A 21308-nucleotide genomic window follows, 5' to 3' on the forward strand; every position below is an offset into this window, starting at 1 on the left:
AAGTGAGTTCGAAAGGGGGCAATCAGAGGGTGCCAAGCACCCCTCCTCTCAGGTTGGTATTAGCAGAAGTTAGCTGAGGGGAGTAGAAGCAGGGTGTTCCGGTAACATTATGCCCGGGGGCATACTGTTTGGTAGGACAGCACGCTTGAGGAATAGGAATTCACTGAAACAAGGTCTGGACTGGAACATCAATATGGACTCTGGGGACAGAATTGCACTACAGTAGGAATCCTTGTGAAAGGGGAATTAAAGTTAAGAAAAGTTAATAAAATTGTGGCCCAGTTACCCCATGTCATTATTCTGGGCTGGGCGGGCAAAGGGATCTTCACATTAACACAAATGGTGGGGGCACAAAAGCGGGTCTTATTTTTTATACCTTAGTTCAATCATCAATCCAAACGGAGACTGTAGCCAAGAAATCAGAAGACGACTGAGACTAGGAAGGGCAGCAATAAAGGAACTAGAAAAAATCATCAGATGCAAGGATGTGTTATTGGAGATCAAGAACAAGATCATGCACACTCTTGTATTTCCATGTATAGGTGTGAAAGAAGAACAGTGAAGAAAGCTGACAGGAGCAAATGTGATTTGTTTTAAATGTGGTGCTGGAGGAGACCTTTGCAGATACCCTGGACTGCTAGAAAGGCAAACAAGTTGATTCTACATCATATCAAGTGTGAACTATCTCTGTTGGCAACAGTATTGAGATTGAGGTTGTCCTATTTCAGACACATCTAAATGAAAAATACAACAATGCTGGGAAAGGTGGAAGGCAGCACAAAAAGAGATGCTAGAGTTTGGTTCCTTATGTGGATGGGTAGAAACCAGCTAAGACAGCAAGGATAGTGATGTATACTTGAAACTCATTGTTCATTTATTAAGAGGAATAAGCATTTAATAATTTAATTAAATATCAATTGTATTTAGAAGTGTAATATTTTCCAAAACTGATCCAAGCTGGAGACAGAACTCTGTTGGGAGACAAAATGCAGGTCATTTGGAGACCTTTGATTTCTTTCAGGCATGTATTTAAATGGGTTAATAATTGTGAAAAAATGAGTTTAATAAAATGTGTTTAAGGTGTGTAGTATAACTCTTTCAACAGAAGAATCTTGAAAGAGAGGAAGAGACCAAGCTAGTGCAAAATCAGTTTTACTCACTTTAGTTCAAGAAACAGCAGTCAATGTGTGAAGTTTTTTTTGAAGAGATTTGTTACTCTCAAATCATCAAAGGCTTATTTTCAAAGATTTAACAACCATTTAGTACGATGAACATCCATCTTCTCCTCTGTTGAGAACAATGCCTGAATAAATGAAAGCAGCTTGGGCAAGAATAAACTTTCATTCTTTCTAATACAATTTGTATTAAAGTACAACTTTAGCAAGAAAAAAAATGCAGTTGCCGTCCATCTTGAGACTCATAGACTTTTAAACAGGGAAAATGTCCTCAGATGGACAGAAATTTGGATGTCAAAATGTCAATTTTGGAGGGAATTTGTTGAGTTTAAAAATTCCTTGAATGTACTCACCTTAAATTCTATTTGGCAGGGGGATAACTTGGATCACAAATAGTTGGCCAGATTATTAAGTATTTTGTCTGATGTGCATTCTGTTTGCATTCAGTTCTACATCACGGTTTTGAGTAAAGTTGTGACAAATATTTCACACATAATTTTGGAACCATCCATCCCCTGTAAAAACTGAGAGGTGATTTTGGCTGTTTTGGGAATGGAAGGAATGGCACTGAATTATTTCTGTAAATTGTAATAATTATTTATTTAAAGTATTTATATCATTTACCTGCCTGCTGTTCTTAAAACCTAAGAAAAACTATTGGTGATCACATCCAAATAACCAAAACAATTGGTTCAGTGGACCTCTCTCTTTGTGCCCCTGCTAAGAATAGCTGAGAGGTCCTGGGCTGAATCTTTTGGCTTAGCTCTAGGTTTGACAGAATAGGGCCTGTATGCCTGAACAATTGCTTGCTCCAGAATGAGACCACCTTATCCTGAGTTATTTAATATAGTCTTCAGAGAGTTTCATTCAATTTCTCCTCAGTGTTTGAAAAATGGTGCTAGCAATTTCCCCCTGTCTATGAAATAAATTTCCACAGATATATTTGGACGGTACCTATTTTACTAGTTTTCAGGGACTTGGCTTTATTCTCCATCCATTTATATTGTGTTTTGACTTTCCTTTTGCTGTTTTTCTAGTATGTTCTGCCCCTGACAGAGGACTTCAGAATGATGTTGAGTGAATGCATGAGCTAAGCTTGACGCTACCAGGAGGCATACCTCACCTTAGGGGAAATCTCCATGGGAATAGAGTGCTTGTTGGAAGTAAGGTGTCATGCCAAGTGGTCTCCTCCCAGGGAGATGCAATGGTGGAGTGCCTGTCCTTGAGCTGTGTGTGGGGCTTGGGCAACAAATACCCTGGAGTACTCAGTCAGCTCATGCTGTTCTTTTCTTGGAGCTACCCTTCCCTCCATGAACAAAGATTGCATCCTGAAAAAGAACTCTTGTTTTAAGAACACAATATGCACTGTCCTCCGGGGAACATAATTAAACAAATAGGTTTCCCAAGATCTGCCTTCACACATTCAAATCCCTGATGAGAGGTAGAAAGATCTTTGACATGCACATTGTCACTGACATTTCTGCAAAGGACTACCTTGTTTCTGTTCGGCTATATACATTTAGGCATTGTCTGAACATCAGAACTGCCAGCTTTGCAGTGGTCTACGTACACCACTATATAAATAGACCTTGTTTTGCAGACATTTATACTCAACACATGCACATCAAGGTGGTTTGCAACAGTGCAGTGCTTGCAAACGGAGGGATATCCAGTGTTCTGTGTAGATGTGGTTGGAAGAGGATTTCTCTTTCTATTGAGGTTATCCATTGCATTGATCAGACAATCAACGATGAGCTGAATATATTTCAAACTTCTCTACCATTTTTATTTTCTCATGGAACATTCAAGGAACTCCACAGTTCTTGAGACCACAGTATGATAGCCATCCCATTACTGGATATTTGTAATTAATTCATACTTGAGCACCATGCAAGGATGTATTTGAGTTATGCATATAAGGATCCAAAGACAAGTCGCTCACAGCAGCTCTGTCATAGAAAGAGCAAGCTTAGCATAAAAAGAGTATTCTGTTCACCTGAAAGCTTCTTTCTCAAATCTATATTTTCAGTCTTGCCTGTTATGTCAACAGAGCTGTTTCTTAAACCCATCCATTCATTCTTAGAATCTGCATTGAATTGATAAAGCTTTATTATACTTTCCTTTGGAATTCCAGATGAAACACAGTGCCAAATCATTTTTCCCCATCTTGTGGAATCACCCAGCAGCCTTCTTAATCCTCCTGCTCTAAAAGGCTTTAACATTTTTGTCTTCAACCTTTTAAACCTTGGCAAATCTATGCCTTTCATCCAGACAACCCATTTAAAAGGCTTTATCTGGAGGATGCCATTTAGACATCTAGGGCAAATGTGCTCTGTATCTGTGGAGTAAACCCCTGGAAAGCCTTTCTGTCATCCAAATCTGAAAGAAGGATGAAATCATTGCACTAATTTAAATCATCTGGACATAATCTGAACCTTGGAGTATCTCATCATAGCAGAATAATGAACATGTTGACAAAAGCAATATTGCTGTGCCGAAGTCCTATTGAATTAATTATAAATCGCCATAAACAGGTACTTCAGATTTCAGTGAAACTCAAATGAACCTATTGGACTTATTAACTACACCAATGCACAAAATGTTATATAATCGGGGTCCTTGAAAAATTAGATGTTTGCTGTTTGTAAGTTCCTTTGATGCTTCTTGGACTAAGGTAGAGGTTACAGCTCAGGTATCCACAAGATTTCAGATTTTTCAGAATATTATGATACACTGATTTTAGATTACAGTTTCTACAGTCTTTGTATTTACAGCAGAGTCCTTCTGGGAGTTGTAGCCCATAAAGATTTTTTTTCCAAGCTCAAGCTTAAATATTCCAAAATATTTATCATAATATACATATTTTGAGGGGAAAGACATCTAAATCCCAATGGTCAGAATCCTATTGTTTATGTATTTGCAGCAGAAGTGCACAGTGTATATCAGAGTGTGCATCATAGTGCATTTTGCAGTGAATTGCCACTAGTTAAAGAAGTGCAGCAGCTTTCATTCCTCTCCATACACCAGTTAGCATGATTTTTGTGCACAACAAAATAGTGACTCTTGAGGTTCACCATTGTGATTTATGCCATTACACTTAATACTTATTTATGTATCCAATACGCCATTGAATATGCACTTAAATATGTATTTTGAGATGTTTAAGAAATAACGTCAGCAAATTAAAGTGGAAATGGGAAAAAAATGAAAATAAGAGTTAAAATACAAATGTGTCACAGTTCCAAATCAGATATATGTAGTTATTATCCACTAACTTTTCAGCATAGGCCATCATGACTAAACTCAACTGAAAACAATGCAGTCAGATGGTTAAGAATAAGATCCACTGAGCTGTATCCATGAAAACAATAGATTGAAGTCAGATTTGCTTCAACTGTCCTGAACATATTGGACATTCTCCAAAATCATTTATTTTATAATTTTTAATATTTTTACCCCACCTTTCTCTTTAGAAGGACACAAGGTGGACACAGATCCAGCCTTGTCTGATTTTATAAACTAAGAAGGGTTGGGGTTGATTGGTACTTGGATGGGAGATCACGAGGGAATACCAGTGCTATCCAAGTTGAGCTGGAAGAATCCTTCCTGACAGAAGTACCTCAAGTCATATTCAACAGTCCTATGCTACATAGGCTAATACAAAAGTGAGCAAAAAGTACAATGAGGTAGCTTCCTCTGACTTTGTCATACTTATAGTAGGCCCATTGTGAATAATAGGAGTGATATTAATCATGATTAACTTAAATCCTATGAATTTTGATCAGTCTACTTCATTTGATGTGTGATTTGGTCTAAATGCAACTGTTTGGTCCTATGATGATGGTAATCTGGAAACCCATATAGCACAACTATTCTCTTCTCTACTATATCAGAGACTATGTTCTCTATGGCTCAGGTAAAACTGTATGCTACAGTCAAACTTTTATACTGCCTATTATGAATTTAATCACTGTGCAGAACCGTAGTTGTGTCTTTTGTCTAATTATTTCTCTCACAACTTACAAACTATAGAAAGCTGAGTTCAATACGTTACTAATGGCACAGTCAATTATTCTTCAGGAGGAATAATCAAACAACCACTCTTTTCTATGTTTAAGGGATTTCTTGAAAACAATATGTGGAGATGTCTGTGAAAAGTAGGTGATTGTTTTGTATCTTTGCTAACACTTCAACTTCTGCTTTCTTCAGGGGAATAATTGTACCATACAAAAACTGATCCTGGACTTATGATCAGCATTCCTGGGTTTGTTTATTTTTATTTATTTATTACTAACCCTTATATACCATCCGACTTAGTAGGACCACTGTGCTGGGTGATCATTACAATATAGGTTTGGCAAATATATTTTTTTTTTCTGCTTGTGCTACTCCTGCAAACGAGGTTCCTTCTTCACCAAGTGCTGGTCAGTATAGTACCATCAATCAAAGTACAGTATGTGAATGAGCAAAAAGTACAAAACAGGACAACAGCCCATGTTTTCCCTGTGAATGTTTCAGATAAAAATGAGATCAGGCCTTTCCTGCATGACTTCAAGAAACCTACCCTTGAATTTCTAGGCATGGGAGAGAAAGCTAACATTTATTGAAAAAAGGGAAGTCCAAATAAAGTCACATGCATGGATGATTGGGACAAATTATCCTGACATTCTTATTATCCTACTGCACTATGAAAACCTGTATAATAATGTTTAAGTCCTCATTAAGATGCATCACCCAGGAAATTGCACATGATTTGTTGATATAATACATGTATTAGTGAAGCTAGAGTGATCAGCATGGGCACATCTACCTGGTCTTATTGTACTGATAGGGAGAGATTATTTATCAGCAAACAAACTCAAGAGAAAGGCAATATATGGGAAAGTAAATGAAAAGAATACCAACTACTTTGAGCCAAACTACATTAATGCTGGTAGTTTGATGCCATATCATGTTGCTTTCATTTTCACCTATAAGATGGCTTTTAAAAACCATTTAAATAAAATACATTTTTAACTGCAAATTACATGGAGTTAGGCTTGGGTCCAGTTTGGGCAGGGCAGGCAAGGCAGGAAAGTTTAATCCTTTACCTCCATATTCTTGCTGTAAATTGCTCCTCAATTCTGTTGTTTTCACTGAGTGTGAAAATTCTATTTATGCCAGTGAGAACATCCATGCAAAAACAAGGGAAACACCTGAGAGCTTGTACACCCCATATAAACAGCACACAAAGCAATATGAATGCATTCATTTCAAGGTATGCATTGACAATGACCATAAATGCTTATCTCTGTAAAAGCAAAAGCAAAGTGTACTGCTTATACACCGCCCCACAGTGCTTAAAGCACTCTATGGGAGGTTTATAATTTTGAATTATGCAGGCTACACATTTTCCTTGGATACTCATTTTACCAGCCTTGAAAAGATTTTCACCCAGCCAGTGGCAACGCTGCTGCTGCTGTTCTGGATGGCTCCAGCTCCTTCCTGCCTCTGCCTTTAAGCTCCTCACTTATCAACTAATTTGCTTAATGACTGAGTTGTAAGAACAGAACTTGGTCATTAAGTGAGGAATGCCTTTATTTGAATACTGTTCTAGTCAAGACTGGAAAAAACCCAGTGGTAGAAGTGTTTTTTTAGATTTTAATTGCTTTTATAGTATAGCTCTTATGGCTTTTTTTCACTGTGATTACTGAGTAATTTTAATTGTTTGTCAGCTACCTTGGGCCCCCTATGGTGAGAAAGCTGCATCTAAACAAACAAACTTCAGTGGTGAATTGCCACAAGTTAAGCAGTTGATACTTATATTTCTCTTTATATAACAGCCACTTGACTTAGCGTGCAACAAGAAATACAAGCTACAACTTTTGAATTAGAGGCAATTTGCTGCTGAGATTTACACTGTTGGATTTTACACTAAAAATTAATATGATGCTGACCATTATCATAAACAACTCCCACGAAGAAGTGAGAATGTAGGGAGATATAGGGGGAGGCCTTATTAATATGCCAGTAATAACCAGCTGACTTCCAATGAATAGCAAGGAGAGACAAGAGGGCCTTCTTAAATAAACAGTGCAAAGAAATAGAGGAAAATAATAGAAAAGAAAAAAACCAGAGATCTGGTTTCTACAAGTAGCTCCAGAGCTAATGAAGTGGTTGGGCCAAAGCCGAAAGGACGCTCAGCTGTGGACGTGCCTGGAAGTGAAAGGAAAGTCCAATGCTGCAAAGAAAAATACTGCATAGGAACCTGGAATGTAAGATCTATGAACCTTGGGAAGCTGGAGGTGGTCAAACAGGAGATGGCAAGAATAAACATCGACATCCTGGGCATCAGTGAACTAAAATGGACAGGAATGGGCGAACTCAGCTCAGATGATTATTATATCTACTATTGTGGGCAAGAATCCCATAGAAGGAATGGAGTGGCCCTCATAGTCAACAAAAGAGTGGGAAAATCTGTAATGGGATACAATCTCAAAAATGATAGAATGATGTCAATACGAATCCTAGGCAGACCTTTCAACATCACAATAATCCAAGTTTATGCACCAACCAGCATTGCTGAGGAGACTGAAATTGAACAACTTTATGAAGATTTACAACACCTTCTAGAACTGACACCAAAGAAAGATGTTCTTCTCTTTCTAGGGGACTGGAATGCCAAAGTAGGGAGCCAAGAGATAAAAGGAACAACAGGGAAGTTTGACCTTGGAGTTCAGAACGAAGCAGGACAAAGGCTAATAGAGTTTTGTCAAGAGAATAAGCTGGTCATCACAAACACTCTTTTCCAACAACACAAGAGGCGACTCTACACATGGAAATCACCAGATGGGCAATATCGAAATCAGATTGATTATATTCTCTGCAGCCAAAGATGGAGAAGCTCTATACAGTCAGCAAAAACAAGACCTGGAGCTGATTGTGGCTCTGATCATCAGCTTCTCATAGCAAAATTCAAGCTCAGACTGAAGGGAGTAGGAAAAACCACTGGGCCACTCAGGTATAATCTAAACCAAATCCCTTATGAATACACAGTGGAAGTAAAGAATAGATTTAAGGAACTAGATTTGGTGGACAGAGTGCCTGAAGAACTTTGGATAGAGGCTCATAACCTTGTCCAGGAGGCAGCAACAGAAACCATCCCAAAGAAAAGGAAATGCAAGAAAGCAAAGTGGCTGTCCAATGAGGCCTTAGAAATAGCAGAGAGGAGAAGGGAAGCAAAATGCAAGGGAGATAGGGAAAGTTACAGAAAATTGAATGCAGACTTCCAAAGAATAGCAAGGAGAGACAAGAGGACCTTCTTAAATGAAAAATGCAAAGAAATAGAGGAAAATAACAGAAAAGGAAAAACCAGAGATCTGTTCAGGAAAATTGGAGATATTAGAGGAACATTTTGCGCAAAGATGGACATGATAAAGGACAAAAATGGGAGGGACCTAACAGAAGCAGAAGACATCAAGAAGAGGTGGCAAGAATACACAGAAGAATTATACCAGAAAGATTTGGATGTCCCGGACAACCCAGATAGTGTGGTTGCTGACCTTGAGCCTGACACCCTGGAGAGTGAAGTCAAGTGGGCCTTAGAAAGCATGACTAACAACAAGGCCAGTGGAGGTGATGGCATTCCAGTTGAACTTTTTAAAATCTTAAAAGATGATGCTGTTAACAACAACAACAACAACAACAACAACAACAACAACAACAACAACAACAACAACAACAACAACAATAATAATAATAATACTAATAATACTAATAATAATAATAATAATAATAATAATAAACCAAGCATGGTGCTTATATACCATCCCATAGCACTTAAAGCATTCTCTGAGCAGTTTATAGTTTAATTATGCAAGCTGCACTTTGCCAGCCCTCCCAATAAACAGGGTACTCAGTTTACTGACCTCAGAAGGCTGGAAGGCTGAGTGAACGTCAAACCAGCTACCTGGGATTCAACCTGGGTTGGGAGCAGAGTTTTGGCTGCAGTACAGCAGCTTAACCATGGCACCATGAGGCTCCTCTTGTATTCCTTCATCCCCAGATATATAATTGGGTTTATTTGTTAATTAATTTTTTTTGATATGGAACTACCCTGATCAGGTATCACCCTCATAAAACCAAAAAAGTGGGGCTTAATGGGATAGCAATGATTTGGTGCCCCAGCAAAAGATGGGATACAAATTAAAAGCAATAAAGTACCCATTGCTGTTCAAGACGTATTTCTGGCAAGCTAGTGAGAGTAACACATTAACTGCAGGTGGGTAGATTAATCTCACTAGCCAACTCCATATGAAATCATTTAGATAGCAGTGTCCTCTTCTTTATCATATTTTTATTAGGACCTTTTCTGTAAAATTATATGTAAAACTATAGTATAAGGAGAAAAAATGTATGAAAATGAAGTGCTGGTGGTTTGAAGCAACCTCACTGAACTATGGATTCCAGGATTCCATAGAATGGAGCCATGTGAGTGGAAGTGGTATCAAACAGCAATACATAGTGTAGATACACTCATGCTATTGGTACCTCATCACAAAGTTACTGTTACCAGGTTTTCTTGGAAAGAAGGAATGATTGTTAAACTAGATTAATCATGCAGTACAGACATTCTTCAAATGTTGGTGAGAACAGAGGGAGAAAGGAGCAGAATTCTGGAGTGACAAGGATAAAAATAGAAAATAAAACATTTATTTCTTAATTCCTTTATATTCCTATTCAGTGAGTAGATTTATTTAAAGAAGTCTCCCCAAAGGCTGGCTTTACATTTCTTCTCTTGATTGATTGTGTGTGGTGTTTTTTTTTTTTTTTTTTTTTTTGCTTTATGAGTATGATTATGTTGCATGTCTTGTACACAAACTAATTCACAGTCCTTAAAGTCATATTTAGTACTTAGGATTTTTTTTCTCTATTAAATTGATCAGAAAGTGTTTGCAATACCATTATGAGGGCTACTATCAGCAACCAATCAGAACATCCAAGAAAAGAGGGAGAATTTTGAGTTTTAGAAAGAACTGGATTGATTGTGGAACTCAGTGAAGAATGTTGTTTTGCTTCAGTCCTTCCTTGTGAGTAGAATATGTGTGCTGCTGAGTACTGTAGTGCATTCTATCTTGATCACGCTCTCCAGCTTTGTCTTCTTTTTCCTATTATTTTCTAGAGGTTTCCCTTCTTTTTCTCCTTTTTCTTTCCTGGATTATTTCTGCTTCCTGCTGCAGTGTTCTTGTGGTTGACTCAGATAAGACAACAGAAGACATTGAGTGGTAGGACAGAGAGAAATCTCCCCATATTACAGTTGGTTTGGTTTGGATTCCTTGCTTTTGGGAGAGGAAGTGGCATGTCCATTTTTAATTTTGCCTTTTTCCTCTTCTGTGTGTAGGTGTGGGTGGTAGCCAGAATCTGGCTAACAGTGAAGGTTTATATGGTTTTAGTCCAAGAACATCTGAGGATTAGAATTGGGTATAAAACTAACCCACAAACAAATAGGGCTGTACAATGGTACCTCGATTTACGAACTTAATCCGTATTGGAACAGTGTTTGTAAGTCAAAACATTTGTAAGTCGAAGTACCATTTCCCATTGAAATGCATGGGAACAGGATTAATCCATTCCAGCATTAAAAAAAAAATAAACAGAGCAAGTCCCATGCTGGGACTGAAAAATTTTTTAACACAGCACAGAAACATAACCCCCCAGTCCAAACCTACCCTCCAAAACAGTTTTTTATAAAGGACTTACCAGTCCGAAGCCTCCAAAGCTTCCTGGCGCTATACTGCCTCTGCCATGGCCGGGGGCGAGCAGCGCTGGGTGACCGCTGCCTCCAATCATGGTGGCAGGGGACACCCAGGAGGTCTCCCAGGGATTCCCCACCATCATCAGAGACCTCCTGGGGTCCCCCGCCACCACAATCAGACCCCCAGGAGGTCTCCAGAGGCCTCCTGGGGGTCCCTTTTCGTAACTGTTGGGGTGAAAGACCAGCCTCTTCACCACCAACGGTTTGAATGGAACAAAAAAGGCAGGGGAAATTTGAATTTTCCACCCTTTTCCCCTGCCTTTTTTCATTCGCAAGTCAAGGCTCCGTTCACAAGTTGGAGCAACTTTTTGTGAATGGAGCCATTTGTATCTCGAAACATTCACAAGTGGAGACGTTTGTAAGTCAAGGTACCACTGTATTGTTGTTCATTTTGGGGTGCCTCAGAGAAACACACCAGCCTGGAATGAAACAAATTGTTGAACTATTATCAGCATTGGAGATTTGTAGGCTTCTGGGAGTTGTAATCCAAGAACATGTGGGGCCTAACCACTGCTCTGGAGGGTCACCGCATAAAGCAGAACTTAATGTTTTCCAGAGTTCTGACACAGGAGGAAAATGTTCACAACTAGAAGAGAGTATTCTCATCAGAAGCAAACTAATAAGAGAGAAGGCAAGGTTTGTGCACTTCCCTCCTCCTGTATTTGATCAAAATGGCTACAGAGGCCTGAACAGGGCTTCTTCTGTTACCGTGACTCTCATGTTTACAAAGTTTGTAGTCACATTATCATATCCCCCCCCTTAACTAGACTGAATCAGATCAAGCAACCACACAAAGATGTGTGTTTTGTACTTCCGCTGTGCACGCTACAGGTGCATACCTTCTTTTCCTATATTTTACAAATACTTATATCTCCTTTTTAAATTAGGGAAAAGAAAAGGAAGAGCTTTGTTACACAAGTGTAGTATTAAGGCATCACCTCTCCAGCTATAACTGTCACTTTCTAGCCAGTGTCAACAAAATACACTACACAGCTGTCTTGAGAAATCTCCTGCCACCTAAATGGATACATTTGACAAAAGCCCTTAAGAAAAATCAATGATGATGAAAGCCATATTCTCTATTTTACCAGTGCCTCTTCCCTAAACATACTGAAGGTTAACCTTGTGATGTTTCAAACTCCCCTCTGCTTCTTCCACCCAATTCCCTCCTTCTTAAACTACATCATCTTGTCCTTGACTCTTTGGAGTGACTTTGGGGAGTTCTTAAATTAAACATAAAAATGCAGGGGTGCCTTTCCTGGCTCAAATGCCACAGCTAATCAAAGTATTTTGGTCTACACATGAAAACTTTTTAAATCTGTAAAAGAAATAGTTACTCAACAGCTTTTAAATTATAGTATGTGTAGGTGGTTGATAAGAGTCTGCTTTTTTTGTCTTTTCTAAAATAGAAACTCTATTTCTGCTACCCTTATCAGGCCTTCTGTTCTGTTTATCATCCCCACAGTTCTAGGGGCTATTAACATCCCCCCCTTGTGTGCTGGAAAAATTGTTTCCTTTACAGAGCATCATCTATATGTTTCAAGTTGATTTCACCTTCACCTGTGAGTTACAAAACAAGCTTAAGGTACATTTTCCCCTTCCCACCAGCATTCTTATTGGAAAAAAATGGAAGAAAATGTCAACTGATCCTGAACCACCAATGAGTTAGGCAAGTGAAACAAATATTTGCTGTGCACAACTGCTTTCTGTGCAATTAGCACCAGTTATTCTTTATAATGGTGACTCTTATCTGGAGGGTACTGTCAGCCCATGTGGTGCTTTACTGAATTTCATAACAACAGATCTTCGTATCAAGGCACTTACAATGTGAATTTTAATGTTGGGGCAGATAAGTATTGCAACCATAAGGACTAACAAAGGGGAGTAGTTGATGGTTGATTAAGAGAGCAAAACAAGCAGCAACTCAAGAAGGTACAGAAAAGGAATTTGTTGGATCTGCGTTTTCAAATAACTCCTAAAACTGGCAATGGAACATAATTGGAAAGTTGTATGTTTGCAAAGCATGCAATATGTTTCAGAGGAAACAATGCACATGAAAAAAGTATAGTTTTTTAATACTATGTGCACCACTGAACTTTGTACATTTAGAAGAGGTGCAAAAAAACCAAACAGCATTAAAATGCATGTAAAATGTGTAAATTAGTTACCCATTTTTGTGTGCCAAGAGGATAATTTTGCAATCCAACACAACAGTGATTCCCAGGCTTGACAACCTGATAGGCTCTTTTTTGTTTTTTGAGAAAATCTCATGCATCCCAGCTTTTCCTTCACAATCATCCAAGCCACTTTTCACAAAGGAAGAATACTTGAGTCGCTGCTGAGCCACGCTTTAGCAGCGCAGCTTGTTTTTGCCTCCCTCCCTGGAGGATCGTGAGACTCTAAGTCTCACAAGAATATCCCGAGAAGAGAGGGGGGAATGATGGGCTAATTAAGGGACATTCCCCCCTCTCTCCTCCCTCTTCCTTGGTTGGCAACAGACACAGATGGAGTTTCAGCTCATCTGTCTGTCTGTCTGTCTGTCTATTTGTTTGTTTGTTTGTTTTGCTGCGTAGTTCCTACGAGGCCTGCACAGCTCAGAGTTTTGGATGGGGGAGTAGCATCGGCTCCCCACTGTGGTTCGATTGATCTTTATTTGATTGCATTGATTATCTTTAATTTATTTTTTGTATTTAATTAATTGATTCATTGTATTAATCAGTAGTTTGGTAAGGAAAGGGGGGGTCTAGCCGTGCAGTCCCATGATCTGTGCATAGTGCGATCGATCTTTAGTATTGAGAGACATTTGCCAAGGCTTTCCTTGACTAGCTTTTGGAGGTTTTTTTTTAAAAAAAAAGAGGAAAGAGAGAAAGAATATTAATCATTTCGAATAACAAGGTAAAAACATACCAGAGTATAAGGAGCATGTCCCAGGCTTAGACAATAGCTTAGCTGATGCATTGTCGTGCCAACAGATTGAGCGGTTCAGGGAGCTAGATCCAGGTGCAAGCGAGTTCCCAGAGAACCTGCCCCCAGAGGTTTGGCAAATTGGCACAAAGATGTGGACAGAGCAATACGTGTAGCCCTGGCACCAAAGACACAACAAGGTCATTTGACTGTGAGTATAGAATTACAGGAGTTTAGGAAATTAGTCAATCTGGAGCCAGCTTGGCCCGCTCCAGTGGAACACCTTCAGCAATTTATTGTGTACTTGAATAGGAACGGACTGGTGCCTGAAATGATACAAAGTAGATTGTTGGTGCTTGCCTACTATGCCAGGGTTCATGGTTATTGGGATTACTCATCCGACTAACACATCAAGAAAATGATTGAATGGTGGTCTAAAGAGAGAGGAGAGTTAGAAATACTAGGGACCCTATATCACCTGTGTTTTGAAACACATCTGTAAGCAGTGGGAGCTTCTCCTTAGAGACACCTATAAAACAGCTTTATTTAAAGCGGCATCCCTATTAACATTTTTGGCACCCTTAGGATTAGCAAGGTAGTCACTTCTGGAAGGGGGGGACATGTCCAAGGCAGTGCTGCAATGGCAGGACATTAGAGTAGTGGACGGATCCATTCAGATTCATATTAGGCAATCCAAGGCCAATCAGCAAGGTAGGGGAGCTAGCATTACATTGTTGCATTGTCACATGGAAGATATTTGCCCAGTCAGAGTCACAGATGCATATGTGAAATTTAGGGGGCAGGAGCAAGGATATTTCTTTCAGCAAAGGGATGGTTCTCCATTGACAAGATAACAGTTTTGGAAACTGACTGATGCTGCATTAAATAAGGCGGGTGTACAGGGACTGAGATTTGGTACACATTCCTTTAGAATTGGCACAGCATCCACTGCAGCGACCCTAGGCTACAACATAGGTGAAATTAAGTGGATAGGACGGTGGTCTTCATCCACCTACCTTAGGTATAATAAGACACTTCCTAATGTCTAGGCAGGGGCCTGGTTCTTTTTAAATCTTCACAGGCTCATGGTGGAGGCAAGGAGATGGCACGTCTTGATGGTGGGCCTCAATTATGGTTTTTGGGCAGCTCACTATGCGGCTGCATCCCCATGGGGAAGCAATTTGGGCCTGGGAGCCAGAGCCCACATTGAATCGAAAGGACTGTGTGGAATGCTGTGGTGCCAGTTGTGCAGAGCCATTGGTTTTGCACAGTTTTACCTAGATGTATTGCTTATATATATTGGGGGGGGGAACGATCTGGCCAAGCGTCATGGAAAGCCCTTGATTCTGGATGTGCTGTGTGATCTCACATGGTTGAAGGCCACTTGGCTGGCCATGAGCCTGGTCAACAATCATCCCGCAGTTGGCATGGGGAGATGCCAGGAATTTTTTACCCATTAACACTGCTCGCAGGAGTGTTAATAGGGAAGTCTGCAGAGCGGTCTGCAGAAGCCTTGGATTGGTGATTGGTCACCAGAGGATCCATTTGGATAGGCCAGATTTTGTTCGATCAGACGGTGTACATCTGTCTGATGGTGGTTTGGATGTCTTCTTGGAAGACATCAAGGGAAGCCTGCGTGCTGAGCTGGATCGGCTCGATGGTGGGCATGGGACTTAGTAAGGCTAGTCCCTATGCTGTGGTGGGTAGTGCAGATAAAACAGGTTTTTGGTGAGTCCCATTGCAATCTCAGGTAAGGTACAGCTAATCTGACTTCCCAGTGCTGCAGATTGTGCTATTACAGTGCTTGGGGGGAAAGATGCGCTGGGGCCAACACGGACCAATAGTCAACTAGGAGAAAGTGGCTTGAAGTCTGGTGGTGGTCACATTGGGGCCAGCTGGTTTCTCACTGTCTTTATGATAATGAGAACTTGGGGCCAGGGACTCGCCCATTTGTTAGTTAAAGGGGTCCGTTGAGACCTCTGTGCTTAAACCTGATTCCGCATTATGGCAGAACCTCCCTTTGCCGAAGGATGACAACAGTTATTATTTCAATAAAGTGTGGCCCATGTTTTATCCATAATTCTGGTCTTGCGTCTTTATTCCAGGGTAGGGTGGGCAAAGAAAAGCAAAAATCCAATTGATAATGTAAAATTAAAAATAAATACCAAAACCAGGACAGCTATTTTAAATTAATTTCATGGTGTGAAATGTGCAAATAAAAGCCTTGTTTAAGCAGATTTTAAAAATTTCCATTAAGAAAATCTCACCATCTCATATTCCTGTTGAAATTTCTCCATGTCTCCCACTCCTTTGGGAACAAATGCAGTGCAGACATGAGAACAGAGCAAAATCTTATTGGGTGTAAATTAGTAAGTCTTTGTTGCTTAAAGAGTCTGTGGAGAGACTGGATGTCCAGCTGCTTAGTCAATCGATATGAGGTTTGATACTCCTCAGTTTGTAGACAGATGATTATGTTGTTGTTGTTATGTGCTGTCAAGTTGCCTCCAACTTAGGATGATCCTTTGAATGAGCAGTCTCCAAAATGCCCTGTCCTCGAGAATCTACTCAGCACTTATAAATCCAGATAGATAGATAGATAGATAGATAGATAGATAGATAGATAGATAGATAGATAGATAGATAGATAGATAGATAGATAGATAGACAGACAGACAGACAGACGATAGATAGATAGATAGATAGATAGACAGACAGACAGACAGACGATAGATAGATAGATAGATAGATAGATAGATAGATAGATAGATAGATAGATAGATAGATAGATAGATAGATAGATAGATAGATAGATAGATAGATAGATAGATAGATAGACAGACAGACAGACAGACAGACGATAGATAGATAGATAGATAGATAGATAGATAGATAGATAGATAGATAGATAGATAGATAGATAGATAGATAGATAGATAGACAGACAGACAGACAGACAGACAGACAGACGATAGATAGATAGATAGATAGATAGATAGATAGATAGATAGATAGATAGATAGATAGATAGATAGATAGATAGATAGATAGATAGATAGATAGATAGATAGATAGCCAGCCAGACAGACAGACAGACAGACAGACAGACAGACAGACAGACAGACGATAGAGATAGATAGATAGATAGATAGATAGATAGATAGATAGACAGACAGACAGACAGACAGACAGACAGACAGACGATAGATAGATAGATAGATAGATAGATAGATAGATAGATAGATAGATAGATAGATAGATAGATAGATAGATAGATAGCCAGACAGACAGACAGACAGACAGACAGACAGACAGACGATAGATAGATAGATAGATAGATAGATAGATAGATAGATAGATAGATAGATAGACAGACAGACAGACAGACAGACAGACAGACAGACAGACAGACAGACGATAGATAGATAGATAGATAGATAGATAGATAGATAGATAGATAGATAGATAGATAGATAGATAGATAGATAGATAGATAGATAGACAGACAGACGATAGATAGATAGATAGATAGATAGATAGATAGATAGATAGATAGATAGATAGACAGACAGACAGACAGACAGACAGACAGACAGACAGACAGACGATAGATAGATAGATAGATAGATAGATAGATAGATAGATAGATAGATAGATAGATAGATAGATAGATAGATAGATAGATAGCCAGACAGACAGACAGACAGACAGACAGACAGACAGACGATAGAGATAGATAGATAGATAGATAGATAGATAGACAGACAGACAGACAGACAGACAGACAGACAGACGATAGATATATAGATAGATAGATAGATAGATAGATAGATAGATAGATAGATAGATAGATAGATAGATAGATAGATAGATAGATAGATAGATAGATAGATAGCCAGACAGACAGACAGACAGACAGACAGACAGACGATAGATAGATAGATAGATAGATAGATAGATAGATAGATAGATAGATAGATAGATAGATAGATAGATAGATAGATAGATAGATAGACAGATGATAGATAGATAGATAGATAGATAGATAGATAGATAGATAGATAGATAGATAGATAGATAGATAGATAGATAGATAGATAGATAGATAGATAGATAGATAGATAGATAGATAGATAGATATTTCGATTTGACATTTCCATGCCTTTTAAGGTAAGCTGCTTGTGATTTCATATGTTGTACAACCTGGTGTTGCTTCATTGCTGAACATTTTATTTTATATAGGATAGACATTCCAGATGGGCTGGACTGATTTTTTTGCTTTTTGTTTTGGTTGTTTTACATTTCTCCCTTCAACAATGCTGGGTTTAGGGGCACCAGACCCCTGTGTAGTTCAAAATCCATGTATAACGCTTATGCCCCAAACCAATCTCTCCTTCCCTCTCCCACTGGAGCAGCACACTGCAGTGACCTCCCGGACTCACGTCAGTTTCCTGATATGTTCCAGCACCCTCCCCAGGTGCCACATGGAGCCACCATGCCAGGAGAGGGGGCTTGCCAGGCTACTGCAATCAGACCAGGGGCACAGCCCTGGTAAGTCCAAGACCCACCTTTCTCTGGCTACTTCCTTGAGACAAATAGCAGTACTGTATATATTGAAATATTTATTTATTTTTAAAAAATCTGCATATAACCAAAAGAGCACCACTCAGCCCCATACAGTTCAAGGGAGAAGTGCAATTTTATTGCTTGCTCTTGTTTATTCTTCAGTGCCTTGCTATCCTGGAGTTTGTTTATGGTTTCTGACATATTGAGCTTGGTGGTGGTTAGTCATTCCAGGCATCAAATGAGAGATGGGAAAAGAGACATTGCACAAACTATGACCAAGGAAGGGGGGAAATGTGGTATTAAAGGAATAGCAAGATGCAGTGCAGGAAGAAGAATTTGACATATTTGGACTTTCACTCCTTCCAGCAGTCAACTCTCTCCACTTTCAACTCTCTCCACTTGAGGAGTTTAAGAAGCCTCCCACTGTTCTCCAATCTGCTCCTTTAAAAAAAATGCCAGCTGGGTCAACTCAGAATAAAACATCTGACATCTATGACCTGAAACAAGGTTGAAGGTGGTAGCCTGGTGTGCATCATGGGGACTTGGCTGGATGACAAGTGTGTGCAAGACAGGAAAAAAATTTGGATTGTGTTATTTTCCAGCCAGATATTCCACACAATAGCTATGGAACTGACAGGTAGAAGTTGGGTTGCTGTAGTCTGCAGCAATTTCATGTCCTCTTGAACATGAGCTTAAAGGTGTTTATCATTTCAGGTTTCTGTCTTGTCTGTGCTTTCCTGGGAGTAAAGGCTATTAAACAAAGGCATACTTATGAATAAGCATGCACAGGATTCATTAATAGGGTAAATTTAGGTGTGATAACAAAAGAAGTATTGAATGCATTTCATTTTTTTTTTCCTCAAGCATTCTCTTGGAATTTTAAGAATTCTTTGGGTGTTAAAATATAGTAATTCCTACATGCTCACTCCCTCTTGGAACAATCTAGGAGCCTTTCTGGGCTGAGGAGGAAAGACTGCAGAGCTGCCAGCTAGAACATAGGTTCTTAACCTGTGGTCCATGGACCCCTGGGGGCTGCGATGTCCTCACAGGGGTTCTGCCAAGCCTTGAAGAAATGTTATGATATTTTGTGGTTAAAATAGGCAGGCAGGCAGGCAGGCAGGCAGGCAGGCAGGCAGGCAGGCAGGCAGGCAGGCAGGAAGGAAGGAAGGAAGGAAGGAAGGAAGGAAGGAAATGTAGTACACAATCTTAACTTCCCTTGCCTGTTTGTGTAAAACTTGTTTTTCTAAACTAATGTCTCTATTAAAAACAAATGCAGTAACTGTTTGATATTTCTGCACATGATGAGAACATAGAATCACAGAAAAGTGAAGTTGGAAGGGTCCTACAAGGCCATCAAGTCCAACCCCCTGCTCAGTGTTAGAATACAATCAAAGCATGTCTGCCAGGTGATTATCTAAGTTTTTCTTGAATGCCTCCAGTGTTGGAGTACTCACTAACTCCCAAGGCAACTGGTTCCACTGTCGTACTGCTCTAAGAGTTAGGAAGTTTTTTCCTGATACAGTATTCAATCAAAATCTGGCTTCCTTTAACTTGAGCCCATTGTTGTGTGTCCTGCACTCTGGGATGATCGAGAACAGATCTTGTCCTTCCTCTGTATGACAGCCTTTCAAATATTTGAAAAGTGCCATCATATCACCGTTCAGTATTCTTTTCTCAAGGCTAAACATGCCCAATTCTTTCAGCCTTTCCTCATAAGGCTTGATTTCCAGCCCCCTCAACATCCTTGTCAATTTCCTCTGAACTTGTTCCAATTTGTTAGCATCCTTCTTGAAGTGTAGTATCCAGAACTAGACACACTGCTCAAGGTGAGACCTAACCAGTGCTGAATAGAAGGGGACTAGCACCTCATGGGATTTGGAAACTATACTTCAATTAATGTAGCCTAAAATAGCATTTGCTTTTTTTTTGTAGCCATATCACACTGTTGGCTCATATTTAGCTTGTGATCTATGACAATTCCAAGATCCTTCACGCTCATAGTTTTGCTGAACCAGATGTTCCCCATCTTGTAACTGTGCAATTGGTTTCTAATGCACATGATGACACTATGGAGCCTCTTCTCAATCAGCCCTGATAGCATAATCAGCAGTGATCTTGTCATTACCACTCTTCTGGGTAGGTTCTCCTTCTACATAGCACTGCTTTATGAGCATAACATACATATGGAGGAAGAAAGGAGTATGCAGTAATACCTTTCTGTGTAGGATACAGAATGTATTCCATTTCTTTGCTGCCTATGACTCTGAGATTCCACTCTGGTTTCAACAGTTCCATCTTCACTAGGGAAACAATCAGGGTGTTCCATCAGCATATGGAAGATGCTTCACTCTAATGTCTTAATGATGGCAGTGTATCTGACATACCACAAACCTAGCTGGGCTTCTCTTGAATCCTTTTGTGTCATGCTGATGGATCTTTAATAAAAGACTGTATTCTGATTTTTCCCCTCTAGGTCTGTCTTCCACAACCTCCCAGATATAACTCCCAGCATTCCAGATCATTGGAATTACTCACTGGGATAATGGGAGATGGTCCACAATATTGGGAGTGCTCTAAGTGGGGAAAAGCTGATCTCAGTTGATTTGGCTTATTTCTGGAAGGTTAAGTCGCAATCTTTTTATTTATTTATTTATTTATTTATTTATTTATTTATTTATTTATTTATTTATTTATTTATTTATTTATTTGTTTGTTTGTTTGTTTATTTATTTATTTATTTATTTGATTTATACCCCACCTATCTGGACTACCAGACCACTCTAGGCGGCTTCTTCAATATGTCATTGTTGTTATATGACATCAATTTGTAAACAACTTACAGTGACCCTAGAAAGGTTTTCAATGCATCTATG

General features: G+C 39.4%; 1 long non-coding RNA gene across 1 annotated transcript in view; it reads right to left on the reverse strand.

Annotated features, from left to right (window-relative positions):
- Positions 1-340: 340 nt before the first annotated feature.
- Positions 341-21308, reverse strand: part of LOC144589313 (uncharacterized) — a 225269-nt gene continuing 204301 nt past the window's right edge. The window contains exon 2 of the long non-coding RNA XR_013545367.1: positions 341-8439. This is a non-coding gene — a long non-coding RNA (uncharacterized LOC144589313). The remainder of the gene's footprint in view (positions 8440-21308) is intronic.

Source organism: Pogona vitticeps, chromosome 4, assembly GCF_051106095.1.
Source record: "Pogona vitticeps strain Pit_001003342236 chromosome 4, PviZW2.1, whole genome shotgun sequence".
Taxonomy (NCBI): Eukaryota; Metazoa; Chordata; class Lepidosauria; order Squamata; family Agamidae; genus Pogona; species Pogona vitticeps.